Source organism: Oryx dammah, unplaced genomic scaffold (assembly GCF_014754425.2).
Source record: "Oryx dammah isolate SB20612 unplaced genomic scaffold, SCBI_Odam_1.1 HiC_scaffold_3, whole genome shotgun sequence".
NCBI classification, from domain to species: domain Eukaryota; kingdom Metazoa; phylum Chordata; class Mammalia; order Artiodactyla; family Bovidae; genus Oryx; species Oryx dammah.
Genome location: NW_024070187.1, coordinates 83676955 through 83689334, shown reverse-complemented (window position 1 = coordinate 83689334; position 12380 = coordinate 83676955). Strand labels below are relative to the sequence as shown.

Here is a 12380-nt window from a genome sequence, read left to right as displayed (position 1 = left end):
TAAATAAAGTGAGCACTAAAAAAAAAATTACAGAAATTTTAAGAAAAATTGGTGAATCAGATGAAAGCAATCTGAAGCCACAATCATGAAAACTGCACATCAAGAAAGCAGTTTATGATCGAACTGGTCCAGGTGAAGAAATGAGTATTTTAGTCAAAAGGACCACAATCCACACTGTATGACATTCATCAACCTAAGACATAACTAATATTAAAAATAAATTGAAACATGAGTATACAGTGGAAGTGAGAAATAGATTTAAGGGACTAGATCTGATAGAGTGCCTGATGAACTATGGACAGAGGTTCTTGATACTGTACAGGAGACAGGGATCAACCATCCCCAAGAAAAAGAAATGCAAAACAGCAAAATGACTGTCTGAGGAGGCCTTACAAGTAGCTGTGGAAAGATGAGAAGCTAAAAGCAAAGGAGAAAAGGAAAGATATATACATCTGAATGAAGAGTTCCAAAGAACATCAAGGAGAGACAAGAAAGCCTTCCTCTGTGATCAATGCAAAGAAATAGAGGAAAACAATAGAATGGGAAAGAATAGAGATCTCTTCAAGAAAATCAGAGATATCAGGGAAATTTTCATGCAAAGATGGGTTTAATAAAGGACAGGAATAGTATGGACCTAACAGAAGCAGAAGATATTAAGAAGAGGTGGCAAGAATACACAGAAGCATTGTACAAAAAACATCTTCATGACCCAGATAATCATGATGGTGTGATCACTCACATTCACCTAGAGCCAGACATCTTGGAATGTGAAGGCAAGTGGGCCTTAGGAAGCATCACTATGAACAAAGCTAGTGGAGGTGATGGAATTGCAGTTGAGCTATTTCAAATCCTAAAAGATGATACTGTAAAGTGTTGCATTCAATGTGTCAGCAAATTTGGAAAACTCAGAAGTGGCTACAGGACTGAAAAAGGTCAGTTTAAATTCCAATCCCAAAGAAAGACAATGCCAAAGAATGCTCAAACTACTGCACTGTTGCACTCATCTCACACGCTGGTAAAGTAATGCCAAAATTCTCCAAGCCAGGCTTCATCAATATGTGAACCGTGAACTTCCAGATGTTCAAGCTGGTTTTAGAAAAGGCAGAGGAACCAGAGATCAAATTGCCAACATCCGCTGGATCATAAAGCAAGAGAGTTCTAGAAAAACATCTGTTTTTTCTTTATTGACTATGCCAACGCCTTTGACTGTGTGGATCACAACAAACTGTGGAAAATTCTGAAAGAGATGGGAATACCAGACCACCTGACGCTTCTTGAGAAATCTGTATGTGGGTCAGGAAGCAAGAGTTAGAACTGGACATGGAACAATGGACTGGTTCCAAATAGAAAAAGGAGTATATCGAGGCTGTATATTGTCACCCTGCTTATTTAAAGTTAAATATTCAGAGTACACCATGAGAAACACTGGACTGGATGAAGCACAGGCTGAATCAAGATTGCTGGGAGAAATATAAATAACCACAGATATGCAAATGACACCACCATTATGGCAGAAACTGAAGAAGAACTAAGAGCCTTTTGATGATGAAGAGGGAATTCATAGGGTCTGGACCCCATCTTAGGCCTGTTCATGCTGATCATGCTAAGCCACCTTTCCAATGGGCTCTGAACTCTCTGTTTAGTGGCTATGAAAACAACAACAGAAGGAAAAGACACCCTCCAACAGGGGAACCTTGAAGATCGTACCTAGGTTACTCAATGCCTAAGAGAAAACATACACTAATCACCCCTTCCTCCAGACCGGCCATATATTTTTCTGTATCTATCGGAGTGTAACCTCAGGTTTATTGATTATTGGATAACTGTTTGACTGTTTGAGCACATGAGCACATAGCACGTGAATGATGGGGTTTTTGGGATTGCATTTTCCTTGGTTTATGTAAGTCTCAAGGAATTTGGAGTGATGGGTTCTGACACGTATGCATGGGGTATAAAAGATTTTCACAAATGCTGATTGTTGTCCTTGGCTAAGAGGAGACTCTCCCTTGGGCCCACCAGTGTAATAAATTGCACTCCACTATCTGCATTGTCCTTCTGAGTGAGTTTGTTTCCCAGTATGTGTGGCTACAACAATGAAAGTGAAAGAGGAGAGTGAAAAAGTTGGCCTAAAGCTCAACATTCAGAAAACTAAGATCATGGCCTCTAGCCCCATCACTTCATGGCAAATAGATGGGGAAACAGTGGCAGACTTTATTATTTTGGGCTTCAAAATCACTGCAGATGGTGACTGCAGTAATGAAATTAAGAGACGCTTACACCTTGGAAGGAAAGTTGTGATCAACCTAGACAGCATATTAAAAAGCAGAGACATTACTTTGCCAACAAAGGTCTGTCTCAGTTCAGTTCAGTTCAGTTGCTCAGTCGTGTCCGACTCTTTGCGACCCCATGAATTTCTGCACGCCAGGCCTCCCTGTCCATCACCATCTCCCGGAGTTCACTCAGACTCACGTCCATCGAGTCCGTGATGCCATCCAGCCATCTCATCCTCTGTTGTCCCCTTCTCCTCCTGCTCCCAATCCCTTCCAGCATCAGAGTCTTTGCCAGTGAGTCAACTCTTCGCATGAGGTGGCCAAAGTACTGGAGCCTCAGCTTCAGCATCATTCCTTCCAAAGAAATCCCAGGGCTGATCTCCTTCAGAATGGACTGGTGGGATCTTCTTGCAGTCCAAGGGATTCTCAAGAGTCTTCTCCAACACCACAGTTCAAAAGCATCAATTCTCCGGTGCTCAGCTTTCTTTACAGTCCAACTCTCACATCCATACATGACTACTGGAAAAACCATAGCCTTGACCAGACAGACCTTTGTTGGCAAAGCAATGTCTCTGCTTTTTAATATGCTGTCTAAGTTGGTCATAACTTTCCTTCCAAGGAGTAAGTGTCTTTTAATTTCATGGCTGCAGTCACCATCTGCAGTGACTTTGGAGCCCAGAAAAATAAAGTCTGACAGTGTTTCCACTGTTTCCCCATCTATTTCCCATGAAGTGATGGGACCAGATGCTATGATCTTTGTTTTCTGAATGTTGAGCTTTAAGCCAGCTTTTTCACTCTCCTCTTTCACTTTCATCAAGAGGCTTTTTAGTTGATGCTAGATACAGGCAAGAATGAGTGAGAACTAGACTACTGTGTTCATAGAGATATGACCATACTAAATCTTATAATAGTACCAGCCTTATATTGTTGAGGGAAAAAATGTGTAAGTACATGTGAAACATCCAAAATGTCACTGGCACACACTCAGTGGTCCGGAAGAAATATTAACTACTGTCATTATTTTGTTACTGTAACATATTATCAATAACACAATGTTTGCCAGCCATCTAGATCTAATTACTAATTGAAGCTGAAATGATTTTCCTAATCATCTAGATTATAATATTAAGTAAACTCCTAGAGATTAGATATCCAATGGAGTGTTCTAATGGCAAATTACAAAAGTTTACCTAAAAAATTCTTCAGTTCAGTTCAGTTCAGTTCAGTCGCTCAGTCGTGTCCGACTCTTTGCGACCCCATGAATCGTAGCACGCCAGGCCTCCCTGTTCATCACTATCTCCTGGAGTTTTACTCAGACTCACATCCATCAAGTCTGTGATGCCATCTAGACATCTCATCCTCAGTCGTCCCCTTCTCCTCCTGCCTCCAATTCTTCCCAGCATCAGTCTTTTCCAATGAGTCAACTCTTCACATGAGGTGGCCAAAGTACTGGAGTTTCAGCTTCAGCATCATTCCTTCCAAAGAAATCCCAGGGTTGATCTCCTTTAGAATGGACTGGTTGAATCTCCTTGCAGTCCAAGGGATTCTCAAGAGTCTTCTCCAACACCACAGTTCAAAAGCATCAATTCTTCAGCGCTCAGCCTTCTTCACAGTCCAACTCTCACATCCATAGGTAGGAAAAACCATAGCCTTGACTAGACGGACCTTAGTTAGCAAAGTAGTGTCTCTGCTTTTGAATATACTGTCTAGGTTGGTCATAACTTTTCTTCCAAGGAGTAAGCGTCTTTTAATTTCATGGCTGCAGTCATCATCTGCAGTGATTTTGGAGCCCAAAAAATAAAGTCTGCCACTGTTTCCACTCTTTCCCCATCTATTTCCCATGAAGTGATGGGACTCGATGCCATGATCTTTGTTTTCTGAATGTTGAGCTTTAAGCCAACTTTTTCGCTCTCCTCTTTCACTTTCATCAAGAGGCTCTTTAGCTCCTCTTCACTTTCTGCCATAAGAGTGGTGTCATCTGCATATCTGAGGTTATTGATATTTCTCCCAGCAATCTTGATTCCAGCTTGTGTTTCTTCCAGTCCAGCGTTTCTCATGATGTACTCTGCAGATAAGTTAAATAAGCAGGGTGACAATATACAGCCTTGACGTACTCCTTTTCCTATTTGGAACCAGTCTGTTGTTCCATGTCCTGTTCCACCTGTTGCTTCCTGACCTGCAAAAAATTCTTAGTGGAAATAATTTAATAAGATTTACTTTTAATAAAATTTAGTTTAACATACTTAATATAAACTTTTTAATAGTAGGAATTATTAAGATTTTGACAATCAGATGAACAAGATGAAATGGTAAAATGTTTTCATAAGTTTTGAGGCTCTTTACCAGTGCTTTAGCTAAAATGAACACCCTTCAACAATATAAATGCATGTATTTGTGAAGAATGTTTAACTACACTGAATAAGATATAATATTTAGTTGAAAAATAGCAGATATATTAAGATCAAAAAATTTTTGATGGTTAAAAAAGAATATAAGCTGGAATTACAATTCTCAAGATTATGAACCTTCATTTTATGTCCAGAGTGTATGTTAGTCTCTCAGTCATGTCCGACTCTTTGCAGCCCTTGGACTTTAGGCCCCCAGGCTCCTCTGTCCATGGAATTCTCCAGGCAAGAGTACTGGAGCCAGTTGCCATTTCCTTCTCTGGACTATCTTCCTGACCCAAGGGTTGAACCCAGGTCTCCTGCATTGCAGGCAGATTTTTTATCATCTGAGCAAGGGCTAAAGTAATCTACATTCCATCAACAGTATAAAGCATTCACTTTTCTCCACATTCTCACAAAACTTTCTCTTCTTGGCTGTAGACTTTGTAACAGAGGTGCAGTAATATCTCACCGTGATTTTGAAATACACTTCCCTGATGATTAGTGATTGAGTATCTTTTTATATACTTAGTGAGCATCTGGAAGTCTTCTTTGGAAAATGTCTATTTTGTTCTTCTGCCCATTCTCTAATTGAATTTTGTTGTATGAGTTCTATATGAATTCTGTATATTTATCCTGTATTCTGTACATTAATGCAAACTTTTTCCATTCTGCAGGTTGCATTTTCATGTTGCTGATTATTTCTTTTACTGTGCAGAAGCAAAAAATTGATATAATCCCACTTGTGGATTTTTTTCTTTTGTTGTGGTTATGATGTCATATCAAAAAAATCATTTTTAAGACCAATGGCTTACATTGTCTTTTAGGAATGTTATGGTGTATTTGGAGTTATTTTTATGAGGGATGTGAGGCAAGGGTCTCATTTAATTTTTTGTGTATATACTTATCCAATTTTCTCCAAAAAGAAAGAAGTGACTATTCTTTCCCCATGGGGTGTTCTTGTCTCCCTTGTTGAATATTGGTTGGCTATATATTCAGGGTTTTAATTCTAAACTCTGTATGAGGTTCCATTGATCCCTGGATCTATTTTGGGGCCAGTACACTACTGTTTGAAACATTGCAGCTTTAGTATAATTTAAAATTGGGAGGTATGATACTTTTGGTAGTATGAACATTTTAACAATATTATGTCTTCTGATCCATGAACTCAGGATGACATCCCATTTTTTGTGTTTTTTTTTCTATTTCTTACAATTTATTCTTGTAGTTATCACTGTATAGATCTTTCAGTTCATTGACTAAACTTATTTCTAGTTGTTTTCTTCTTTTGATGCTATTGTGAATGGGATAGTTTCATCAGATGTTTCATTATTTGTACATCAAAATTGAATTGATTTCTGTATGTTTATTTTATACCCTGCAACCTTACTAAATTTGTTTTTAGTTGAGGTTTTTGGTTGAGTCTGTGAGACTTCTGTGTAGAAAATCATGTATTCTACAAAAGAAAAAATTTGCCTCTTCCTCTCTATTTAGGATGCCTCTTATACTTTGTCTCAGCAAGTTGTGCTAGAACTTCCAGTACTATGCTGAATCACTGTTTGAGTACTCATCCTTGTTTTGCTCCTAATCTTAGAGAAAAAGTTTTCAAATTCTGGCTGCTGAGTATAATGTTAGTTTTGAGTTTATTGTATATGTTCTTTTTTTATAAATTTATTTATTTTAATTGGAGGCTAAATACTTTACATTATATTGGTTTTGCCATACATCAACATGAATGCGCCAGGGCTATACACGTGTTCCCCATCCTAGAACCCCCCCTCCCACCTCCCTCCCTGTACCATCCCTCTAGGTCATCCCAGTGCACCAGCCCCAAGCATCCTATATCAGGCATCAAACCTTGACTGGTGATTTGTTTCATATATGATATTATACATGTTTCAATGTCATTCTCCCAAATCATCCCACCCTCTCCCTCTCCCACAGAGTCCAACAGACTGTTCTATACATCTGTGTCTCTTTTGCTGTCTCGCAAACTGGATTATTGTTACCATCTTTCTAAATTCTATATATATCCGTTAGTATACTGTATACTGTTTTTTTTTTTTTCTGGTTTACCTCACTCTGTATAATCAGCTCCAGTTTCATCCACCTCATTAGAACTGATTCAAATGTATTCTTTTTAGTGGCTGAGTAATACTCCATTGTATATACGTACCACAGCTTTCTTATCCATTCATCTGCTGATGGACATCCAGGTTGCTTCCATGTCCTGGCTATTATAAACAGTGCTGTGATGAACATTGGGGTACACGTGTATGTTCTTTACTACATTGAGGTATGTGTCTTCTGTACCCAATATGTTTGTGTTTTTTATCATGAAAGAATGCTCAGTTCAATTCAGTTCAGTCGCTCAGTCACGTCCAACTCTCCACAACCCCATGAATCACAGCACACCAGGCCTCCCTGGCCATCCCAACTCCCGGAGTTCACTCAAACTCATGTCCATCGAGTCCGTGATGCCATCCAGCCATCCTCTGTTGTCCCCTTCTCCTCCTGCCCCCAGTCCCTCCCAGCATCAGAGTCTTTTCCAATGAGTCAACTCTTCACATGAGGTGGCCAAAGTACTGGAGCTTCAGCTTTAGCATCAGTCTTTCCAAAGAACACCTAGGACTGATCTCCTTTAGAATGGACTGGTTGGATCTCCTTGCAGTCCAAGGGACTCTCAAGAGTCTTCTCCAACACCACAGTTCAAAAGCATCAATTCTTCAGTGCTCAGCTTTCTTCACAGTCCAACTCTCACATCCATACATGACCACCGGAAAAACCATAGCCTTGACTAGACAGAACTTTGTTGGCAAAGTAATGTCTCTGCTTTTGAATATGCTATCTAGATTGCTCATAACTTTTCTTCCAAGGAAGTAAGCGTCTTTTACTTTCATGGCTGCAATCACCATCTGCAGTGATTTTGGAGCCCCCCAAAATAAAATCTGCCACTGTTTCCATTGTTTCCCCATCTATTTCCCATGAAGTGACCACTTCTTGCATTCTCCCAGCTCCTCAGCAATCACTATGGAGGAGGGCAGCATCCACTGGATCTCAGTCTGGGGAGCTCTCATTTACATTGGAGGCCAGAAATTGCTGATGGCTATGACATTTCTTCTTTGTTAACATGGCAGGAGATTTTTTCATTTCACATTTCAGTGCTTTAAAAAAGCCCAATTCTCATTTTATTGTAAAAGTTATGATTAATAATTTTACTGAAATTCATTCATTCCTAGGTCCCCAAAACCAAAGCCTTTGTAACTCATGGTGGAAGCAATGGCATTTATGAGGCCATCTACCACAGGATCCCTATAGTGGGCCTTCCTTTGTTTGCAGATCAACCTCACAACAACATTCACATGAAGGCCAAGGAAGCTGCTGTCAGATTGGACTTGGAAACAATGTCAAGAAGAGATTTGCTCAGTGCATTGAAGGAAGTCATTAATAATCCTTTATGAGTATGTTTTTTTTTTTTTAACTAGATATTCTTTCTAGAGAAGTTCTCATCTGAAAGCCAGGGAGGCAGCCATGAGTCTTCACAGAAGCACAATGAGAAGTAAGTTTGGCTCAATGCTTTGAAAACAGTCACCAATAATCTATTGTGAGTGTCACATTAATATTTTTTCATGGTTTTATGGGAAAGGTTTGTCAGCAGTTTAAAGACAGTGGAGAAATTTTGAAAGAACTAATCATTAAAAGGGGATGACAGAAGATGAGATGATTGGATGGCATCACTGACTCAATAGACATGAGTTTGAGTAAACTCTAGGGGATGGTAAAGGACAGGAAAGCCTGGCCTGCTGCAGTCTATGGGGTCACAAATAGTCAGACATGACTGACAGACTGAACAACAGCAACAAAATCATTAAAATGAAAGAATCACTGAAATGGTAATAGGATTAAGAAGCATTGAGAACAAAGCTATAGTAGGGAACAATGAATGCTATGAATGTTTGTCTGCCCACTTTACTTTCCTTCAGCATGAGAACTCCTCAGTTGTTTTAAACTCTTCAAAGATGGCTATTTTCAGGAAACCACCTTGACATAATCATCTCAACTTCCCAGTACATTTAATATTTTCCAAGGTTTCTAATATTTGGAAATATTAGAAAATATTATGCCAATATTTTGATTCCATCACTGATAAGTGGTAGACAGCTAGAACTTTCCAACTACCCAATTTCAACTATGTAGATACTATGTACAAATGTACATAGTTTTGGGGTTTTTTGATTGTGATAGTTTTGTCTTCTTTGGGAGAATTACCAAATCTAAATGTGGTTGACTTGGAAAGGATATGCTGGATATTCCTTTTATAAAACATTTTACACAATTTTTAGGTAATTTTCCATTCAAAACCAAATATTGTTTATATTCCTAATGTTGTACAATACAACTTTGTACTTATATTATTCCCAGTAGTTTTTGCCTCTTACCCATATATTTCTATTCCCCTAAATACAGTAACCAATAGATTGTTCTCTATCTGCAAGTCTTTAATACTTTGAACCCATCACTCATAAATGGTAAACAAATAGAACTTTTTAACTTAATTACAACTATGTCGATGCTGCTTATAAATATAAATATATTTTGAGTTATTTTGGTTGTGTCTGTTCTTGTCTTATTTGGAAGAGATATGTTGTGCTATTACTATCTGAAAGCCAAATTTTCTAAAAGCAAAAATATTTGATTTCCAAATCACTTCAGGATATACATGAATTTCAGTAACACAATTATATTAATATCACAAATATGACATATACATGGGTAAACAGTGGAAACAGTGGCTGACTTTATTTTTTTGGGCTCCAAGATCACTGCAGATGGTGATTGCAGCCATGAAATTAAAAGATGCTTACTCTTTGGAAGGAAAGTTATGACCAACCTAGTTAGCATATTAAAAAACAGAGATATTACTTTGTCAACAAAGGTCCGTCTAGTCGAGGCTATGGTTTTTCCAGTGGTCATGTATGGATGTGAGTGCTGCACTCTAAAGAAAGCTGAGGGCAGAAGAATTGATGTTTTTGAACTGTGGTGTTGGGGAAGACTCTTGAGAGTCCCTTGGACTGCAAGGAGATCCAACCAGGCCATCCTAAAGGAGATCAGTCCTCGGTTTTCATTGGAAGGACTGATGTTGAAGCTGAAACTGTAATACTGTGGCCACCTGAAGCAAAGAAATAACTCATTTGAAAAGACCCTGATGCTGGGAAAGATTGAGGGCAGGAGGAGAAGGGGATGATGGAATATGAGATGGTTGGATGGCATCATCAACACAATGGAAATGGGTTTGGGTAGACTCCAGGAGTTGGTGATGGACAGGGAGGCCTGGCATGCTGCGGCTCATGGGGTCGCAAAGAGTTGGACACAACTGAGCAACTGAACTGAACTGAACTCATACATATGTATACTTCCCTCTATTGTTTCATAATGTCTTTGAAATGAAACTTTTAGAGAATGTGTCAATGATAGTAGCACAGTGTCCATTTATGTTTTATAAGTTGTGTTATTTAATTTTAGTGCAGCTATTTACCTAAATAAGCAGTATAAAAAGCAAATTTTCTTTTTCTTAAGAAATAGATCTTTCATTTGCTGATTTTCTATATGTATATCTTTCTAGTATATTTATATGTTTTTTAATTTAATTTTATTTTTTTAATTAAATTTTTTCAGATTTTATTTTACTTTACAATACTGTATTGGTTTTGCCATACATCAACATAAATCCGCTACAGGTATACATGTGTTCCCCATCCTGAACCCCCCTCCCACCTCCCTGTACCATCCCTTTGGGTCATCCCAATGCACCAGCCCCAAGCATCCTGTATCCTGCATTGAACCTGGACTGGCAATCCATTTCTTATATGATATACATGTTTCAATGCCATTCTCCGAAATCATCCCGCCCTCTCCCTCTCTCACAGAGTTCAAAAGACTGTTCTACACATCTATGTCTCTTTTGCTCTCTCGCATACAGGGTTATCATTGGTGTCAGAAAATTAGGATGATTTATTAGCTGCTATATACTGAAGGCTATGATATAATGCATATTTTATTTAGTAACATAGTGTTGTGCATGCATGGTAGGTCATTTCAGTCATATCTGACTCTTTGCGACCCCATGGATTGTAGCCCACTAGGCTCTTCTGTCCATGGGGATTCTCCAGGCAATAATACTGGAATTACACATATTAAGTAACTTTCTTATTGTATTCTTTTGCTATAGTATTACAAAAAAATGTTTCCAGATTATCACAGTCCTCTCGAAAACCCAGTGCTCCCCCCATGTTTTTGACAGAAAAGAGAAAGAAGTTACCTCCATTGTCATGGCTACAATGCCATGTTATAGCACTTTGTGATTTAGGGTTCATGAACCATATTTCTTTATTCTTCCTACTTTTTTGTCTATTAGTCCATCATCCTTGTGTCAAGAAGATCCCCTGGAGAAGAAAATGGCTACCCTCTCCAATATCCCAGCCTGGAGAATTCCATGGACAGAGAAGCATGGCCAACTACAGTCCATGGGGTCTTACACAGTCAGACTTGACTAAGCAACTAACACACACACACACACACACACACACAGTCCATCAACACACACACACAATCCATCATCATTTCAACAGTAGAAACGAATGTAACTGCAATGCTTGAAAGTGAAATTTTGAGTCTTTTCCAGATTCTTTCAGAACAAGAACCAAAGCAACAACAATATGAGAAAACATTTTCTGAGAGAATACTACCTGCTAGGAATGTCTCTAAGAATCAATACATTATTCTTAAAATGATCAGATAAGGTACTATTCCTATCCAATTTATATAGCAATTGGGCCCTCCAATTATAAAATGAGTAGTTTGAAAATAAAGAGGTTTTAAAAATTTAATAAAATTACATTAAAAAACAAAAAAATAAAATAGAGGAATAGAAAGAATAAAAAAAAGCAGCCAGCAATTGTCAGAGTCAGTCAGAAATCAAAGCGAGTCAATCCACTTCCACACTTTCAGCCACTACTTCACTAATGTAAGATGAGCTCTGTTTGGACATGCCTCTGAACACCATCATAAACTTACCTGCTATCTCTGGATTATGACTGCATTTTAAAACGTATCTACCAGATTTATTAACAATTCTTTACTAGAGAATTCAAACTTTGCACAAACATATCAATTCCTTTCCTTTCTTTCCCCTTTGGGACTCATTCCATTCTTTAGACTACACAATCATCCTCTCCCATTTTCTTTCTATTATTTGGCTCTTGAAATTCTATGCATTTAAGATATCCTAACCCACAAGTTAAGGTCTCAATAATCACCTTGGAGTAAAATTATCTATTTTTCTTCCACTCTGTGTTGTTTTCTCCGTTACCATCTGAAAGAAAATTTCACACATTTGATCAATTAGAGCTTATTCTATAAATAGATGTCTGTTTGATTTTCTTTTAGCTACAAAGGGAATGTTATGAGGTTATTAGCTATTCAACATGATCAGCCTATGAATCCCTTGGACAGAGCAGTCTTCTGGATCGAGTTTGTTGTGTGCCACAAAGGAGCCAATCACCTGTGACCAGCTATCCATGACCTCAACTGGTTCCAGTAAAACTCTCTGGATGTGATTGGGTTCCTGCTGACCTGTGTGGCAACTGCTGCATTTGTCATCACAAAGTGTTTTCTGTTTTGTTGCCAGAAGTTTGCTGGCACAGGAAAGAAGGGGAAAAGAGACTAG

The 12380-nt window shown here is 38.4% G+C and overlaps 1 pseudogene; it reads left to right on the top strand.

Annotated features, from left to right (window-relative positions):
• Positions 1-6908: 6908 nt before the first annotated feature.
• Positions 6909-12380, top strand: LOC120861601 (annotated as a pseudogene).